Genomic DNA, 14,356 nt, shown 5'->3' with positions numbered 1-14,356 from the left:
TGCCATTACTACCCTCAAGCCCCTGGTCTCCTGCCTCTACCTCCCCTGGCTGCCATTACTGATACTTGCTACTGTGCTTAGCACCAGCTTCCTCTTACACCTTTACCTCTTAAAGCTGTGTCTGTGCGTATAGCATATTAGAAAAGCTCCCGAGTGCCTCCTACTGTATGTGAGACTAGGCAGACTAAAAATAACAAATGTTTATTGGATGCTTACTTATATGTCAGGCTGTGCTAAGTGCTTTCTGTAATTTTTGTAACAACTCTCTAATGAAGGTGCTAATGACATCACCACCGAGGAAACTGGAATTTCAGGAAGCTACATGTCAAATGGAGCAAAGGTTTTTTTTTTTTTTATTTTTGAGAAGTAGAGTCAGATGTAAGAAAAAATATGTTTTATGTGTATGGCTTTTTTTTACCATTTATTTTTATTTCATTTGCACTGGTGTTTGGCTGCATGTATGTTTGTGTGTAGGATCTCCTGAGATTGGAGTTACATTGAGACAGTGTCTTAATTGCTGAGCTATCTCACTAGTTCTGAGAGTCAAATTAAAAAGTACGTATTTAAGTATACAAGTGTTTTGGCTGTATCTATGTATGTATCACGTGTGCCTGTTACCTATGGAGCCAGAAAAGGGTTCTGGTGTTAGAGGTAGTTGGGAGCTGCAATTGTAGTGTTGGGAATTGAACCTGGGTTCTCTGGAAGAGGAGCTAGTGCTCTTAATCACTGAGCCATCTATCTAGCCCCACGAGAATCAGGTCTTTAACTCTAGGTCTGTCTGATTTTCTGCTCTTGGTATGTAGTCCAGGCTGGGTGACGTTCTTCCTGCACCAGGCCATTGTCATCTTCATCACCATTATCATGGCTGTGCTTGTTTTGAACCTAGGGCTTCATACATGTTAGGCAAACACTCTACCACTGAGTTACAGTCTCAGGTCTTAAATACGATTAATTTTGTTTTGTGTTTTTTTTTTAAGTATTTATTTATTATATGTAAGTACATTGTTGTTGTCTTCAGACACCCCAGAAGAGGGCATCAGATCTCCTTACGGATGGTTGTGAGCCACCATGTGGTTACTGGAATTTGAACTCAGGACCTTCCGAAGAGCAGAAATCAATGCTCTTAACCGCTGAGCCATCTCTCCAGCCCTGTTTTGTGTTTTGAAAGTCAATGTCTCACTTTAGCCTAGGCTGTCCTGGAATTTGGGGTAATACTCTAAACTTAGTTTCCTGAATGATGGCATTACAGGTGTAAGGCACCATACCAGCTTCTTGTTTGTTTATTTAGGGTTTTGTTTGTTTGTTTGTTTGTTTTTTTTGATACAAAGGATTTCATTATGTAGCCCTGGCTGTCCTGTAACTTTGTATATTGGCTGGGGTGGTTTCAGACTCTCAGAGACCTGCCTCTGGAGTGCTGAGGTTGAAAGGCATGCACCACCACACCCTGGCCATTTATTTATTGTGGTATTTTTCTGGTAACCATTGTAGCAGCGCTATACTTCTTGGTCTGTTTTCAAGTGCAATTTACTCCAGTACACTTCTGCACAGGTCCTACAGACCAAGGCTTTTGTGCAGGCTAGATAAGTGCCCTGCCCCCCCCCCCCATTTGAAAATTAGTAACCAGCAAGGAAGTTAATGATCCAGGTGTGGGAGCTTATACCTGCATTCCAGCTATGGCTTACTCATGAGTTCCAGGCCAGCCAAAGCTATATACTTAGTGAAACCCTGCCATCACCACCCTCTGCAAATAGAAGCCTCCTAATCTTAACCATATCATGTTCGCAGAGTTAAATATGTGTGCCGATCAATGAAAGGGTTTGGGTCAGAAGGCCTTCAGAAGTTGTTTTCTGGTTTTGTTGTCTTTGCCTTGCTGACCTGCTTGACCTTCCTGAGCTTAATCTTAAAAGTTCTGGGCATAGAGGAAGGAGACAGATTTGTTGTTGAATAGATGAGCCAATAAAATACAATAGACAGGCCATGAAATGTAATTGATAAACCATTTACTTCAAAAGATGAATAGAGCACTGGGTCTTGCTGGTGCTCTCGCCTTTACTCTAAGAACTCAGGAGGCAGAGGCAGGCAGATTTCTGTGAGTTCAAGGACAGCCAGGGCTGTACAGTGAGACCAAAGCAACAACCACCACAACAAAGCAAACACTTGCATTGTTAGATCCTTTTTAGTTCGTGTTACTCATGTTTCAGACAGGAGAGGATATGCTAACATCACATCTGTCATCAGTAGTACTTAGGTCCATAGGGAGTTTCCTTTTCTTTGCTGTTTTTATTTTAAAGATTGGTCTTTATCATTTGAAATTATGTGTGTGTGTACCTGTTTGCATGTGGAATGTGCATGTGAGCACAAGGCAGAGACATTGGATCCCCTGGAGCCTGAGTTACAGATGCTTGTGAGAACTGGTGTTAATATACCTTTTCTCAGTCAGTCTATGTAGGCATTATTGCTCTGTGGACTTAATCAAGCCGATAGACGTTATGATCCTGATTTGTTTATTTCTTTATTGTCAATATTATTATTGACACTGGGTCTTTTGTAACACTGTGAGTTTCTTGTAGTCCAGGCTTATCTCAAACTCTGTAACAGCTGCGATTTACTCTTGAGTTCCTGAGTTTCCTGCTTCCACCTTCTAAGTGTTGGGGTTGAAAGTGTGCCTTTATTCCTAGGGATCTTCTAAAGGTTGCTTACAGTATTCCTTGGAACAGTGGTTCTCAATTGAATATCCAATATTTACATTACAGTTCATAGCAGCAAAATTACAGTTATGAAGTGGCAATGAAGTAATTTATGGTTGGGGTCACCACAGCATGAGGAAGTGTATTAAAGGGTCACAGCATTGGGAAGGTTGAGAAACGCTGCCCTGGAAGAAGTAACTGCAGAAATGTTTGGTTTTGGGCTGGTGAGATGGCTTAGCGTGTAAGAGCACTGACTGCTCTTCCAAAGATCCTAAGTTCAAATCCTAGCAACCACATGGTGGCTCACAACCACTCATAATGAGATCTGACATTTTCTTCTGGTGTGTCTGAAGACAGCTACAATGTACTTATATATAATAATAAATACATCTTTAAAAAAAAAAAGAAATGTTTGGATTTATGTTCTTCCAATTCTATATCCCAATTGTTTTGTTCTTAAGTATGTAATACGAACCCCAGCAGAAATTAAAGTGGTTTTTTTTTTTTTCTTAAGATTTTACTTGTTTGTATGTGTCTGTATGAGTGGATTTGACTCTGGGTCTCATGGTTTCACACAAGGCCTCTTAGCCACTGAAATGTTGTCTCTCCAGCCCAGATTTCCTTCTGATCACCTCTATTTCATTTACTCAAGGCTCTAGCTCACATGTATGAGCAAAGGAGAAAAAATAGGAATATGTCTGTGTACATAGACATTAAATAAGTAACTAGATGTACTAAAGAAAATATGGGAGCAATATTACCTTGTCTGTAAATGATCTAACCATCGTGGCTGCCTTTCCAACATGACATGCCCTGTTGGTTGACTGATTAGGATACAAATCATTGGAATACCAGATTAATTCCAAGGGCGTTAGGCTTTCTTAGTACACGAGTTAAAGACTTTCTGCAACTCACAGTACACGGTAGCTGCATTGAGAGCTTCCTTTTACAGTAGATGATGGCAACATAGAGGAAGCAGCAGCTGTGCTGAAGGCTGCAGCGCCTGGGTCGGGAGGGGATCTTCCAGGCCCTCTCTGTAAATGATTTACTTTCCTTGGAACGAGTGTTCAGATATTTAGCAAATATATCTTGGTATATTGGTTGATCATTAAGATCCTAGGGTAGATATATTTGATTATCACATTTATTTTGGTGCTTGTGCGTGTTACTGAGAATGGAACAGCATGCGCCTCCACACACTCTGCCACTGTGCTAGATCCCCAGCCCAATTTTTTTTTTCCTGTTTGTTTTTTCGAGACAGGGTTTCTCCGTATAGTCCTGACTGTCCTGGAACTCACTCTGTAGACCAGGCTGGCCTCAAATTCAGAAATCCACCTGCCTCTGCCTCCTAAGTGATGGGATTAAAGGCGTGGCGTGCGCTGCCACTGTCACTACCACCCGGCCCTCAGCCCAATTTTTAATATTAATTTATTTCATTTATTTTTGGTGGTAGTGATCAGTCATTTAGGGGTCATGTCTACCCCCTCCACTGGCCTACACACTAACCCTGTTTGTTTTACTACTATCGTTTGATGAAGGTTTCAAGTACTCATGCATTTATTTCACTGACACCAGATACTTGCACTCTTAGTCCTCAGTTGTTGGGGTTCTCCCTACCTCGTCAACTGCCCTCTCCTGCCCCTTTAAGAACAGTGGTGCAATTGTTTCTGGGCAGAGGTGGATGCTTTTTCCGTCAGAGGACTGGAGCTGTGGGTGTTCAGAATTGAGTTGCCGTTTGGGGTCAGCTTTCCTTGCTGCCTTAGGGCAAAACTTTGAAGGTCTGATCTACTGTGTCATGCCAGGTCTGAATGTATTCTTTATTCTACAGCTGGCACCGTTGTCAGTTTATCATGAGTTTTCTTTTATACATTTCTGTTAGCTAAGGAATTGGTTGTGGGATTGTCTACTTCATCCACATACACTTTCAACATTAGAGCATGTGAGTTTCTTCCTGTCTTCATGGAACATTTGTTGAGAGGATGTGTTTATGCTGTGTGAAGCATTGGAGATGCAAATGGATGAAGGGTCAAGAGACATAGTAGACTGGTGTGGTACATGCACTCAGGAGGCAGAGGTTGGTGTGTCCCTAAGTTTAAGGCAAGCCTGGTTTACATAGTGAGACCCTAACTCTAAAAAAGTTTTATGGCCTGGAGGGATGGTTCAATGGTTAAGAGCACTGGTTTGTCTTTCATAAGACCTGGATTTGATTCCCGGTGTCCAAGTGGTGGCTTACAGCAGCCTGTAACTCCAGATTTGGGGGAATCCCACACCCTCTTCTGATCTCCTTGGCACTGGGCGCATATGTGGTACACAGATGTACATGCAGGCAAAACATTCATATACATAAGTAAATAAAAACAAGTTTTAGCCAAGCATGGTGGAGCCTGCCTATAACTCTAGCACTTGGTGGTGGAGGCTGAAGGATCAGGAGTCAGTTGAGGCCAGCCCAGGGCACATGAAGCCCTGTTTAAAAAAACCCTCACAAATATTTTCTGCTGTTTGAGACAGTCTTAACTATGAGACCCTGGTTGGTCCATAAGTCCATATGTGTAGACCAAGCTAGCCTCAAACTCAGAATTCTGGAATTAAAGGTGTGCATAACCATATTTGACCAAAAAAGTTTTAATGTAAAAATTTGGGATTTTTTTTTTCGAGACAGGGTTTCTCTGTGTAGCCCTGGCTGTCCTGGAACTCACTCTGTAGACCAGGCTGGCCTCGAACTCAGAAATCTGCCTGCCTCTGCCTCCCAAGTGCTGGGACTTTTTAAAGGCGTGCGCCACCACCCTTTAGAGCAATAGTAGAGTTCTTAATTGCCATGTTCAAGGCCCTCGGTAGGACTACAAAATAGATCAAGAAAAAAAATTAATAACATCTTTTCTTCTTTTAAGGAAGGATCTCATTGTAACCATGGTGGGCCTGGAACTTGCTTTGTAGACCAGGCTGACCTCAGGCTTGCAGTGGCCCTCCTCCTGACCTCAGGCTGACCTCAGGCTTGCAGTGGCCCTCCTCCTGACCTCAGGCTTGCAGTGGCCCTCCTCCTGACCTCAGGCTTGCAGTGACCCTCCTCCTGACCTCAGGCTGACCTTAGGCTTGCAGTGGCCCTCCTCCTGACCTCAGGCTGACCTTAGGCTTGCAGTGGCCCCCCCTCCTGACCTCAGGCTTGCAGTGGCCCTCCTCCTGCCCCTTGCATGGCAGGAGAGCAGGCTTGCAGCACTCTGTCTAGCAGTTAAGGCAAATACTAAAATTAGTTTTAATTACTATTTAGTAAATAACAGTTGATAGAACCTATATGATAAACAAGCTTCTTGGGTCCTAAATTTCTCTCTTTAATTTTGAAATAGGGCTCTCTGCATCTGCTAGGTTTCAAACAGCACAGTGGTGCCTCTGCCTCCTGAGGACTGAGGTTATAGTTGTGGCCACCACATCTGGCTTCTCGCCCTTCTGACTGCTAACCCTTTACTCAGTGTAGAATGGGCTTCTTCTTCTTTCTCTTTAGGACTCCTTTTCATACAAGACACTTTTGCGTGGCCCCTAGTGTGCAAGCATATGAAACAGTTAGACAAATCAAAGGTTTACTGATAGTAATAAGTTTATTTTAAAGTAATTCTTTGGTATATAGTTATTTTTCTCATGTATTAAAGATAAAAACAAAATTTCATACTAACAGGTGGATATGCTTGCTAATTTTTAGTGTCAGAAGTATGTACAGGGCCACTTCAAAAATTGTTGAAAACCATGATCTAATCCTAAGCCAAAAATCTATGTAGCCATTTTTATTTATGAAACCCTGAGTCAGCAATTCAGAAAATGACTTTAAAAAATTACCCTCTGCCCCTGACAGCTGTATTCATGTGAAAAATGTATCTATGGTGATAAGTTACCTAAACAGAACTTTTGTTTTAGTTTTAAAACAGGGCTGTCCTGGAAATCTATGTAGACCAGACTAGTCTCAAATTCAGAGATCCACCTGCCTCGCCTCAGTGCTGGGACTAAAGGTGTGTGTTTGTTAGCAGTGCCAGGGGACAGAATAGAACATTTCAACCCAGTCAATATAAAGATACACTAAAGTGGTACTTCCATGCTGAGGAGTAACAGTAGGGATGATAACTGAAAGGGTTTGCTTTCCATAATTAAATCGTTGTGCTTAGAAGAGCAGGAAGCCTTGTATATACGGGGAAAGAATTCATAAACTGCAGTAGTCACAGACAGGAGCTGAGATGGCCAAAGTGACATGATGACAGCGGTGCATTGCACAGCGCTCTATACGGGGAAAGAATTCATAAAGTGCAGTAGTCTCAGACAGGAGCTGAGATGGCCGAAGTGACATGATGACAGCGGTGCATTGCACAGCGCTCTTGTTGCTTTCAGAGCCAAGGTTGCAGCGGTCTCCTGATGCAGTGCAGCACAAGCTGAAGAAACGCAGGCATCCATTAGGCTATTTCCAATTAATATTTGGTGGTCCCATGTTCATAGACATTTTACTGTTGCCAGTTTTTCTGTGATCCCCAGAAAAACCCTATGTGGAACCATAACCCCCAGTTAAAGAAACTGGGTTCTAGAGGCTGGAGAGATGGCTCAGTGGTTAAGAGCACTGGCTGTTCTTCAGAGGACCCTGGTTCAATTCCCAGCACCAACATGCCACCTCACACTGTCTGCAACTTCAGTACCAGAGCTTCTCACACCCTCACACAGACATACATGTCGGCCTTTAAATGAGCATAAGATAAACATAACATTTTTATTTTTGTACATATTTCTACATATATATATGTATGTATACATATGCATGTATGTACACACACATACACACACACACAGAGTTCTAGAGAATTTTGTAAAATCTTATTCCCAGCTTCCTGTGTTTAAAAATCGGTAAATTATAGCTCATTGTAGTAAGCAGGCCATATCTCATGTGATAAATTGGACAAAAGTAAGAGAGAATGGGGACCATTTGTATTTGTGGCATATGTGTATGTACATCCTCATGTTTATTCAGATGTGTGTATGTGAAGAGTTCAAAGTCATTGTAGGCTGTATGAGACACTGCTTCCAAAAACCAAGAAGAAGGAAGAGTGAAGAAAATAAAGTTAAGCCTGTTGTTAGTGCATGCCTGGATGCCGAAGTCGGGAGGCACTTGGGAGGCTGAGGCAGGAAGACAGAGCTAGGGGAGTCAGGTCCAGCCTTGGGAATGGATTGAGCTACTGTCTTACAGATGGGGAAATGGAGACAGTTAGCCATTTGGTAGAGGCTGGGGGATTTTCCTAGGGAGGTACTGGGGTCAGTCTGATTTGTTGGTTTCTTTGGCATAGGGTCTCATGTAGCTCAGACTGGTTCCACATTCACTATGTAAAATCATAATTCGCCTGCCTCTACCTAAGTCCTATGACTATAGGTGTATTGTACCAGGCTGGGCACATGCTTGTCCACTTAATAGACTTAATAGAGAGTTAGTGTTTTTTTGTTTTTTTGTTTTTGTTTTTTTTTTTTTCTTAAAGACAGGGTCTCACTATGTAGAGCAGATGGCCTCAAATTCAGAGATTCGATTATCTCTGCCTCAAGGTGCTGGGATTAAAGACATGTCATCAAACCTTGAATTAGTGTCTTGAGTGTGGCAGACACCATGGGCTCCTTACTTGAGGAGGAACTATGCTTACTCTAATGCTTAAGCCATCTCTGTAAAGAGTAGCCCTGCATCATTCATTCATTCATTCATTTTGAGACTGGGTCTCGACTCTGTAGCCCTGACTGGCCTCAGACTCACAGAGATCCATGTGCTCTTGCCTCTTGTTCTAGGATTAAAGGTGTGAGCCACCATGCCTGCTTTACTTACTAAGTTTTTTTTTTCTTTGTTTTGTTTTGTTTTTTGAGACAGAGTTTCTCTGTATAGCCCGGGCTGTCCTGGAACTCGCTCTGTAGACCAGGCTGGTCTCGAACTCAGAAATCCACCTACCTCTGCCTCCCAATGCTGGGATTAAAGGCGTGCGCCACCACCGCCAGGCACTTATTAAGATTTTTAAAATTTTATTTTTAGTTAGATTTTTTGCCTGTCCTTAGGTGCACACGAATGCTGGTGCCTACAGAGGCCAGACGTGTGTGATTTCCCCAGAGCTGGGGTTAGCTGCCTAGTATTGGTTCTGGTTCTGGGACTCAAACTTTTTGGGTTCCCTGGTAGAGCGATACTAAATTTTTTTTTCTCCAGCACTAAACATTCTATAGAGATAAGAGGTTTACATTAGAATTAGCCAGTTGGCCTGTGGTGATCTCGGCTGTGACAGCGTCCAGAGAATCCTAGTCAGGAGCCAGTTGAGCGTATACTGCCTTCCTCCATTAGGCTGAATTCAGGGTGTTGACCTGGGTGATGCCATGTGAACACAGCTTTCACATCCTGTTTGATCTGGTGTTTGACTGGCCTGGATGTCTTCTGCTAGCGCAAGTGTCATTGTCGCCTTTTCTCAGTGGTCAGAAGACACCTCATGACCACTAGTCATGACCACTTAGTTAGCATGGTGGTCAAGCCTCCTTCTCCTGTGGGATGACTGTCCAAGGCCTCTGGAGCTATGCTGGTAATGGGCCATCAGAATGGACACAGACAGGTGGACTCTGTTCAATCTGTGCTCTTGTCTTCTACGCTTTTCTTTGGATTTAGACATAATTACTTGTAGAACTGTCTTGTCTTACATTTTGTGGTTGCTTTTAATTTTTAATTTTTTTTGAGACAGGGCTTTACTGTATATTCCTGGCTGGCTTGAGGGGGTCTTGCATTTTTATTTTTTACTACCTTCTACAAATTGTTTACTTAGATTCGATCTTGAATATGTAAACCCACTAGTAAATGTCCCAAAGCTGAGAACATTGGAACATAGATCCTAAACATAATAATATTTAACCTTGGTAGATCTTTCAGCCAATGTATTAAATTGTGTGTGGCTATAAACAGTCAAGTGACACACAAATAGTAAACATTTAATACTCTATTTTGATTAATACTTTCTGTTTTCAACCTTTTATTTTGCAGTCCATCTTCTAATCTGAAAAAGTCTTCCATGACTAATTCACATGTAAAAATAAGTTATATCATATATTCCTAGAAGACTGAAATGGGAGCTGTTATTTTGAGGTAAGTGTCCAATTTTGTAGATTTTATCTCTTAGTCTTTTACAAAGTTGACTATAGAAGGAAAGTATGAACATCGGTTAGCTTCTAGTTTTTTTCTAATCTCTTGAGACATGGTTTGTGTTTTGGGTCCCTAAGCCTCACTTTAAGGTGGACTGAGATTTAGGGTTGCTTAATTCACAGGCGTTTGCTTGCTTGCTTCTGTTTGTTTGATATTTTAGTCCAAGCTGCTCTGACATTGACTGTAAAGCACAGGCTAGCCTGGAACTTGAGTTCTTCAGTCTCCAGAGTACTGGGGTCACAGTAGTGAGACTAGTACCGGATGAAGGTGATTTTTAGTGTTGTTGTTATTGGTTTTTGAAGACAGGGTTGCTCTGTGTATCCCTAGCTATCCCCAAACTTGCTTTGTAGACCAGGCTAGCCTCAAACTCTCAGAACTACGTCTACCTCTGCCTCCCAATGCCTGGGTTAAAAGGCAGGTGCACTGGTGTGCCTGCCTTATTATTGGTTCAAATAAAGATTTATCAGGTGCCGGGAGCACAAAGCCATTCCTAGCTCAGATAACAGAAGCAAAGCAGATTGTTGTTATTTACCTATAAGTTTGAACACGTTTTTAAAAATTTTATTTGTGTGAACGCTTTGACTGTATATCCATCATGTATGCAGTGTTTTCCAAGGCCAGAAGGTGTCAGCTCCTCTGGAATTGGAGTTATAGCAGTTGTGAGCTACCACATTGGGGTGGGAATTGGACTTGGGACCTCTGAGCTATTTCCCCAGCCTCCAAGTTTGGGTATTTCAGAAGCTGGATAATTTTTACTGATTCATTGCCCTTTTCTGGTGTGTGACAGTACTAGGGCATAAGTGGTGGGGCGTGCTCCACCACACAGCCCCAACTCTAGTGATTTTTTTATTTTGTGTGTATGGGTGGTGTGCATACATGTATGCCTGGGCAACACTTTCATGCTTGCTGCCTGTGAAGGCCAGAGAGGGCATCAGATCTTGTGGGATTGGAGTGATGGACAGTTGTAAGCTGCTATGTAGATGCTGGAAATTAAGCCCGGGTCCTCTGGAAGAGTAGCTGATACACTTAACCACTGAGTCATCTCTCCAGCCCCCCCCGTCTGTCTGTTTTGTTTTGGGACAGAGTCTCACTCTTGCTATAATTGTAATGGTCTGGAACTAGCTTAGACTAGACCGGCTTCACATTCAAAGAAATATGTCTCTGCCTCCTGAGGGCTAGGGTTAAAATCTTGCACCATTTATGCCTGGCTGACAGGTTTTTGAAGCTGTCAAATTAGGGAAATTTTGAAGAATGATATGAGTGAGTCAGGGAGAGTAATAAAACATATGATATGGAAGTGGAGGGGGAATACCGGAAGTGGGAGGGAAGAATGATCAATGTGGGGTTGGTTATTCATTTGAAATATGGGCTCATTTTGTAGTCCAGGCTGGCCTCAACCCAGGGCTATTTTCCTGCCTCGGCATCCAGAGTGCTGCAATGAGACATGTATACCACTGTGCCCACGAGCAGGGCTAATGTAATTTCCTAGACTCTTCAGGTTTAATCCAGTATTTCACACATGCTAAGCACACGCTGCACCACTAAGGACATCTTCAGTGAAGTGTAGCTGTTAGGCTTTTCCTTGGACAATGAAGTATTTAAAAGTTGTTTTGGAACCAGGCGGTGGTGGCGCACATCTTTAATCCTAGCATTTGGGAGGCAGAGGCAGGAGGATTTCTGAGTTAGAGGCCAGCCTGGTCTATAGAGTGAGTTCCAGGACTATACAGAGAAACCCTGTCTTGAAAAACAAACAAACAAACAAAAAGTTGTTTTGGTTTCTTTTTGTGGTTTTGTTTTTTGTTTATTGAGACAGGGTCTCATGTAGCATAGTCTGGTCTCCAAGTCTTTCTGTATCTGAGGCTGACTTTGAATTCCTGATCTTTCTGACTCTACCTCGCAAGTGTTGGGATTAGAGGCCTATGTACTACCATGATTTGGGTTTTTTGAGATAGGAACAGCCTGTCTCCCCCTCCCCCCCAGTACTATTATTATAGGCAGGTACCACCAAGCCTGGCATTGATCTGTCTTAATTTAAAAGGTTATAGTTTTTATTACCTTGGGGTCAACAGAGTGGCCCAGTCTCAGCTTGCCTGTCTGAGTTCGGGGAAGCTGGTGCTGCCTGCATGCAGTTCAGTTTCATTGCTCAAGGATCCTTTCCATTAATATGCACTGGATCTTTATGCAGTTGGAAATGATGTTTATAAAGATATTGAGTATTTATAGATCTGGTCCTTTGACAGTGCAATGACAATGTGCGTTTTGCTTTTTCTCAGAACATAACTGGTCAGATCATCATGTAGTCTGCTACAGGCAGCAAGGACACTATGAAAGCTGTGACTGTCTGCTTAGCATGACCTTTCAAAACTGTTTTTTTTATGTTGCCAGAATCTCATTTAGTCTTTTGATAGCCACACGATAGAGGAAGTAGTGGACAAAGGGCAGTATAAATGGCTGCCTTGTTCGTTCTCAGTCCAGTTTTCTAGTGGAAGAGGGTGTCAAATAGTCGTGCTATTACATATCTTTATGTGAAAGCTTAGGTTAAGACAATCTTAAAAATTATTATTACTATTATTATTATTATATGTGTGTGTATGTGTGTGTGTGTGTCAGAGAGAGAGAGAGAGAAAGAAAGAGAGAGAGAGAGAGAGAGAGAGAGAGAGAGAGAGAGAGAGAGCGAGCACTCATGTATTCAGAGGACAATTTGTTCAATTGGTCCCCTCCTTCCACCTTTATATGGATTTTAGAGATCTAACTATGGTTTTCTTTACCTGTTACTATAAACACTTTTGCTTGTATAATCATGTTACCAGTCCAGGTTGGTTTGTCTTAGATTTATTTCATGTTCTACATAGGAATATTTTGCTCCTATGTATGGTCTGTGGACCACCACATGTGTGCCTGCCTGGTCAACAGGTGTGGAATTCCCTGAAACTGGAGTTATAGCCAGCTGCCATGAAGGTGCTGGGAACTGAGCCTGGGTCCTCTGTAAGAAGATGTGCTCTAACTGTTGAACCACCTTGCCAGCCTCAAAGAGTTGTTGTTGTTGTTTTTAATATTATGTGTGTGTCTGTGTCTGACTGTGTGTGTGACTGTGGACACATATATGGGAGTCTGTAAGTCTGTCTGCACACATGCTGGTCAGAAGATGACTTTGAGTCTCCTCTGACCAGTCTCTACCTGTTCATTTTAAGCGTAGCCTTTTCTCAAACCTGGGCTCCCATTTTCACAGCTACCCTGAGAGCCACGAAGCCCTCGGCAGGGCTGGGTGCTGGGATACAGTAATGCCTGGCTTGTTGCGTGGGTGCTGGGATCTGAACTCCAGCCCTCATAATTATTTTAGAAGTGTTCTTATCCAAGGAGACATCTTTCCAGCCCTGGAAGTTTCCTGGTTTCATGCATAATATGTAGGATCTATCTTACATGTAATTTTGTAAAATGGATAATAGAGATTGAGTTTCCTAATCTGAAATGCTCTGTAATCCAGACTTTGGGTGTATGTGGTATTGAACCCAGAGCCTTGTAGGAGCTCAAGTATTATTAGTAGTGCTGTGAGCAGCAATTAGCAGGATACAGAGCCTTGTTATAGTCCATAATGTGTCTTCTGCCTTAAAATGTAGAGGTAAAGACAAAAGTTATAACAAGCAGCTGGGCAGGTGGATGGTAGGAGCTTAGTGGGGACAGTGCTGGGTGAGTGCAGCTTCAGAGAGCAGAGAAGTTGGTCGTTAACACCAACATCCAGCCCACAGGAGGCTGAGCAACTAGAGAATGAGTTTCATGCCAGGCCTTGAATTTTTTTTTTCTTTTCTTTTCTTTCTTTTTTTTTTCGGTATTTTTGAGACAGGGTTTTTCTGTGTAGCCCTGGCTGTCCTAGAACTCACTCGGTAGACGAGGCTGGCCTCGAACTCAGAAATCTGCCTGCCTCTGCCTCCCAGGTGCTGGGATTAAAGGTGTGCGCCACCACAGCCTGGCCAGGCCTTGCATTTGCTGTCACTGTTAAAATATGCATGCACAAAAGGGGAAGGGGCTCAGCATTTAAAATGCTCACTGTGCAAACAGCAAACTAGACCCCAGAACTCAGTAAAAGCTGGGTGAACCTCTCACTCAGCTTGACTGTAATTCCCACACTTGGAAGGTGGAAATAGGATCCCCGGAGTAAGCTGGCTAGCTAAACTGGCCATACTACGAGCTCTGGTACAACTGGAGGGACCCTGCCTCAGTGAATATGAAGAATAGTGGGAGAAGACTTAGCCTCAGGCTCCATAGACACACTAGACCACCAACCCAAGCACTATTAGGACTGGCCTTTGCTTCCTTTTTGCAAGAGATACTTCACTGAACTTTAATTTCCTTAGTATGTTTTTATATCTTTATGATTTTGGTGATCTTTACATCTCTAAATAATTTTTCTTCCATCTTTCCTCCCTCCATCCCTCCTTCCCTTTCTCCCTTCCTCCTCTCCTTTTCTCCTTTTTTTTTCTTTCTTTTTTTTTTTTTT

General features: G+C 42.6%; 1 protein-coding gene across 2 annotated transcripts in view; it reads left to right on the top strand.

The window, feature by feature from the left end:
- Pik3cb (phosphatidylinositol-4,5-bisphosphate 3-kinase catalytic subunit beta) overlaps nt 1-14,356 on the top strand; it is a 106,810-nt gene that overhangs the window by 9,032 nt on the left and 83,422 nt on the right. For both annotated transcript variants that reach the window (XM_031346283.1, XM_031346284.1), the window contains exon 2: nt 9,703-9,804. The gene's annotated coding sequence lies outside the window, so the exon portion shown is untranslated. The remainder of the gene's footprint in view (nt 1-9,702; nt 9,805-14,356) is intronic.

Source organism: Mastomys coucha, unplaced genomic scaffold (genome assembly GCF_008632895.1).
Source record: "Mastomys coucha isolate ucsf_1 unplaced genomic scaffold, UCSF_Mcou_1 pScaffold23, whole genome shotgun sequence".
NCBI classification, from domain to species: Eukaryota; Metazoa; Chordata; class Mammalia; order Rodentia; family Muridae; genus Mastomys; species Mastomys coucha.
This window is presented reverse-complemented; position numbering and strand designations above follow the sequence as displayed.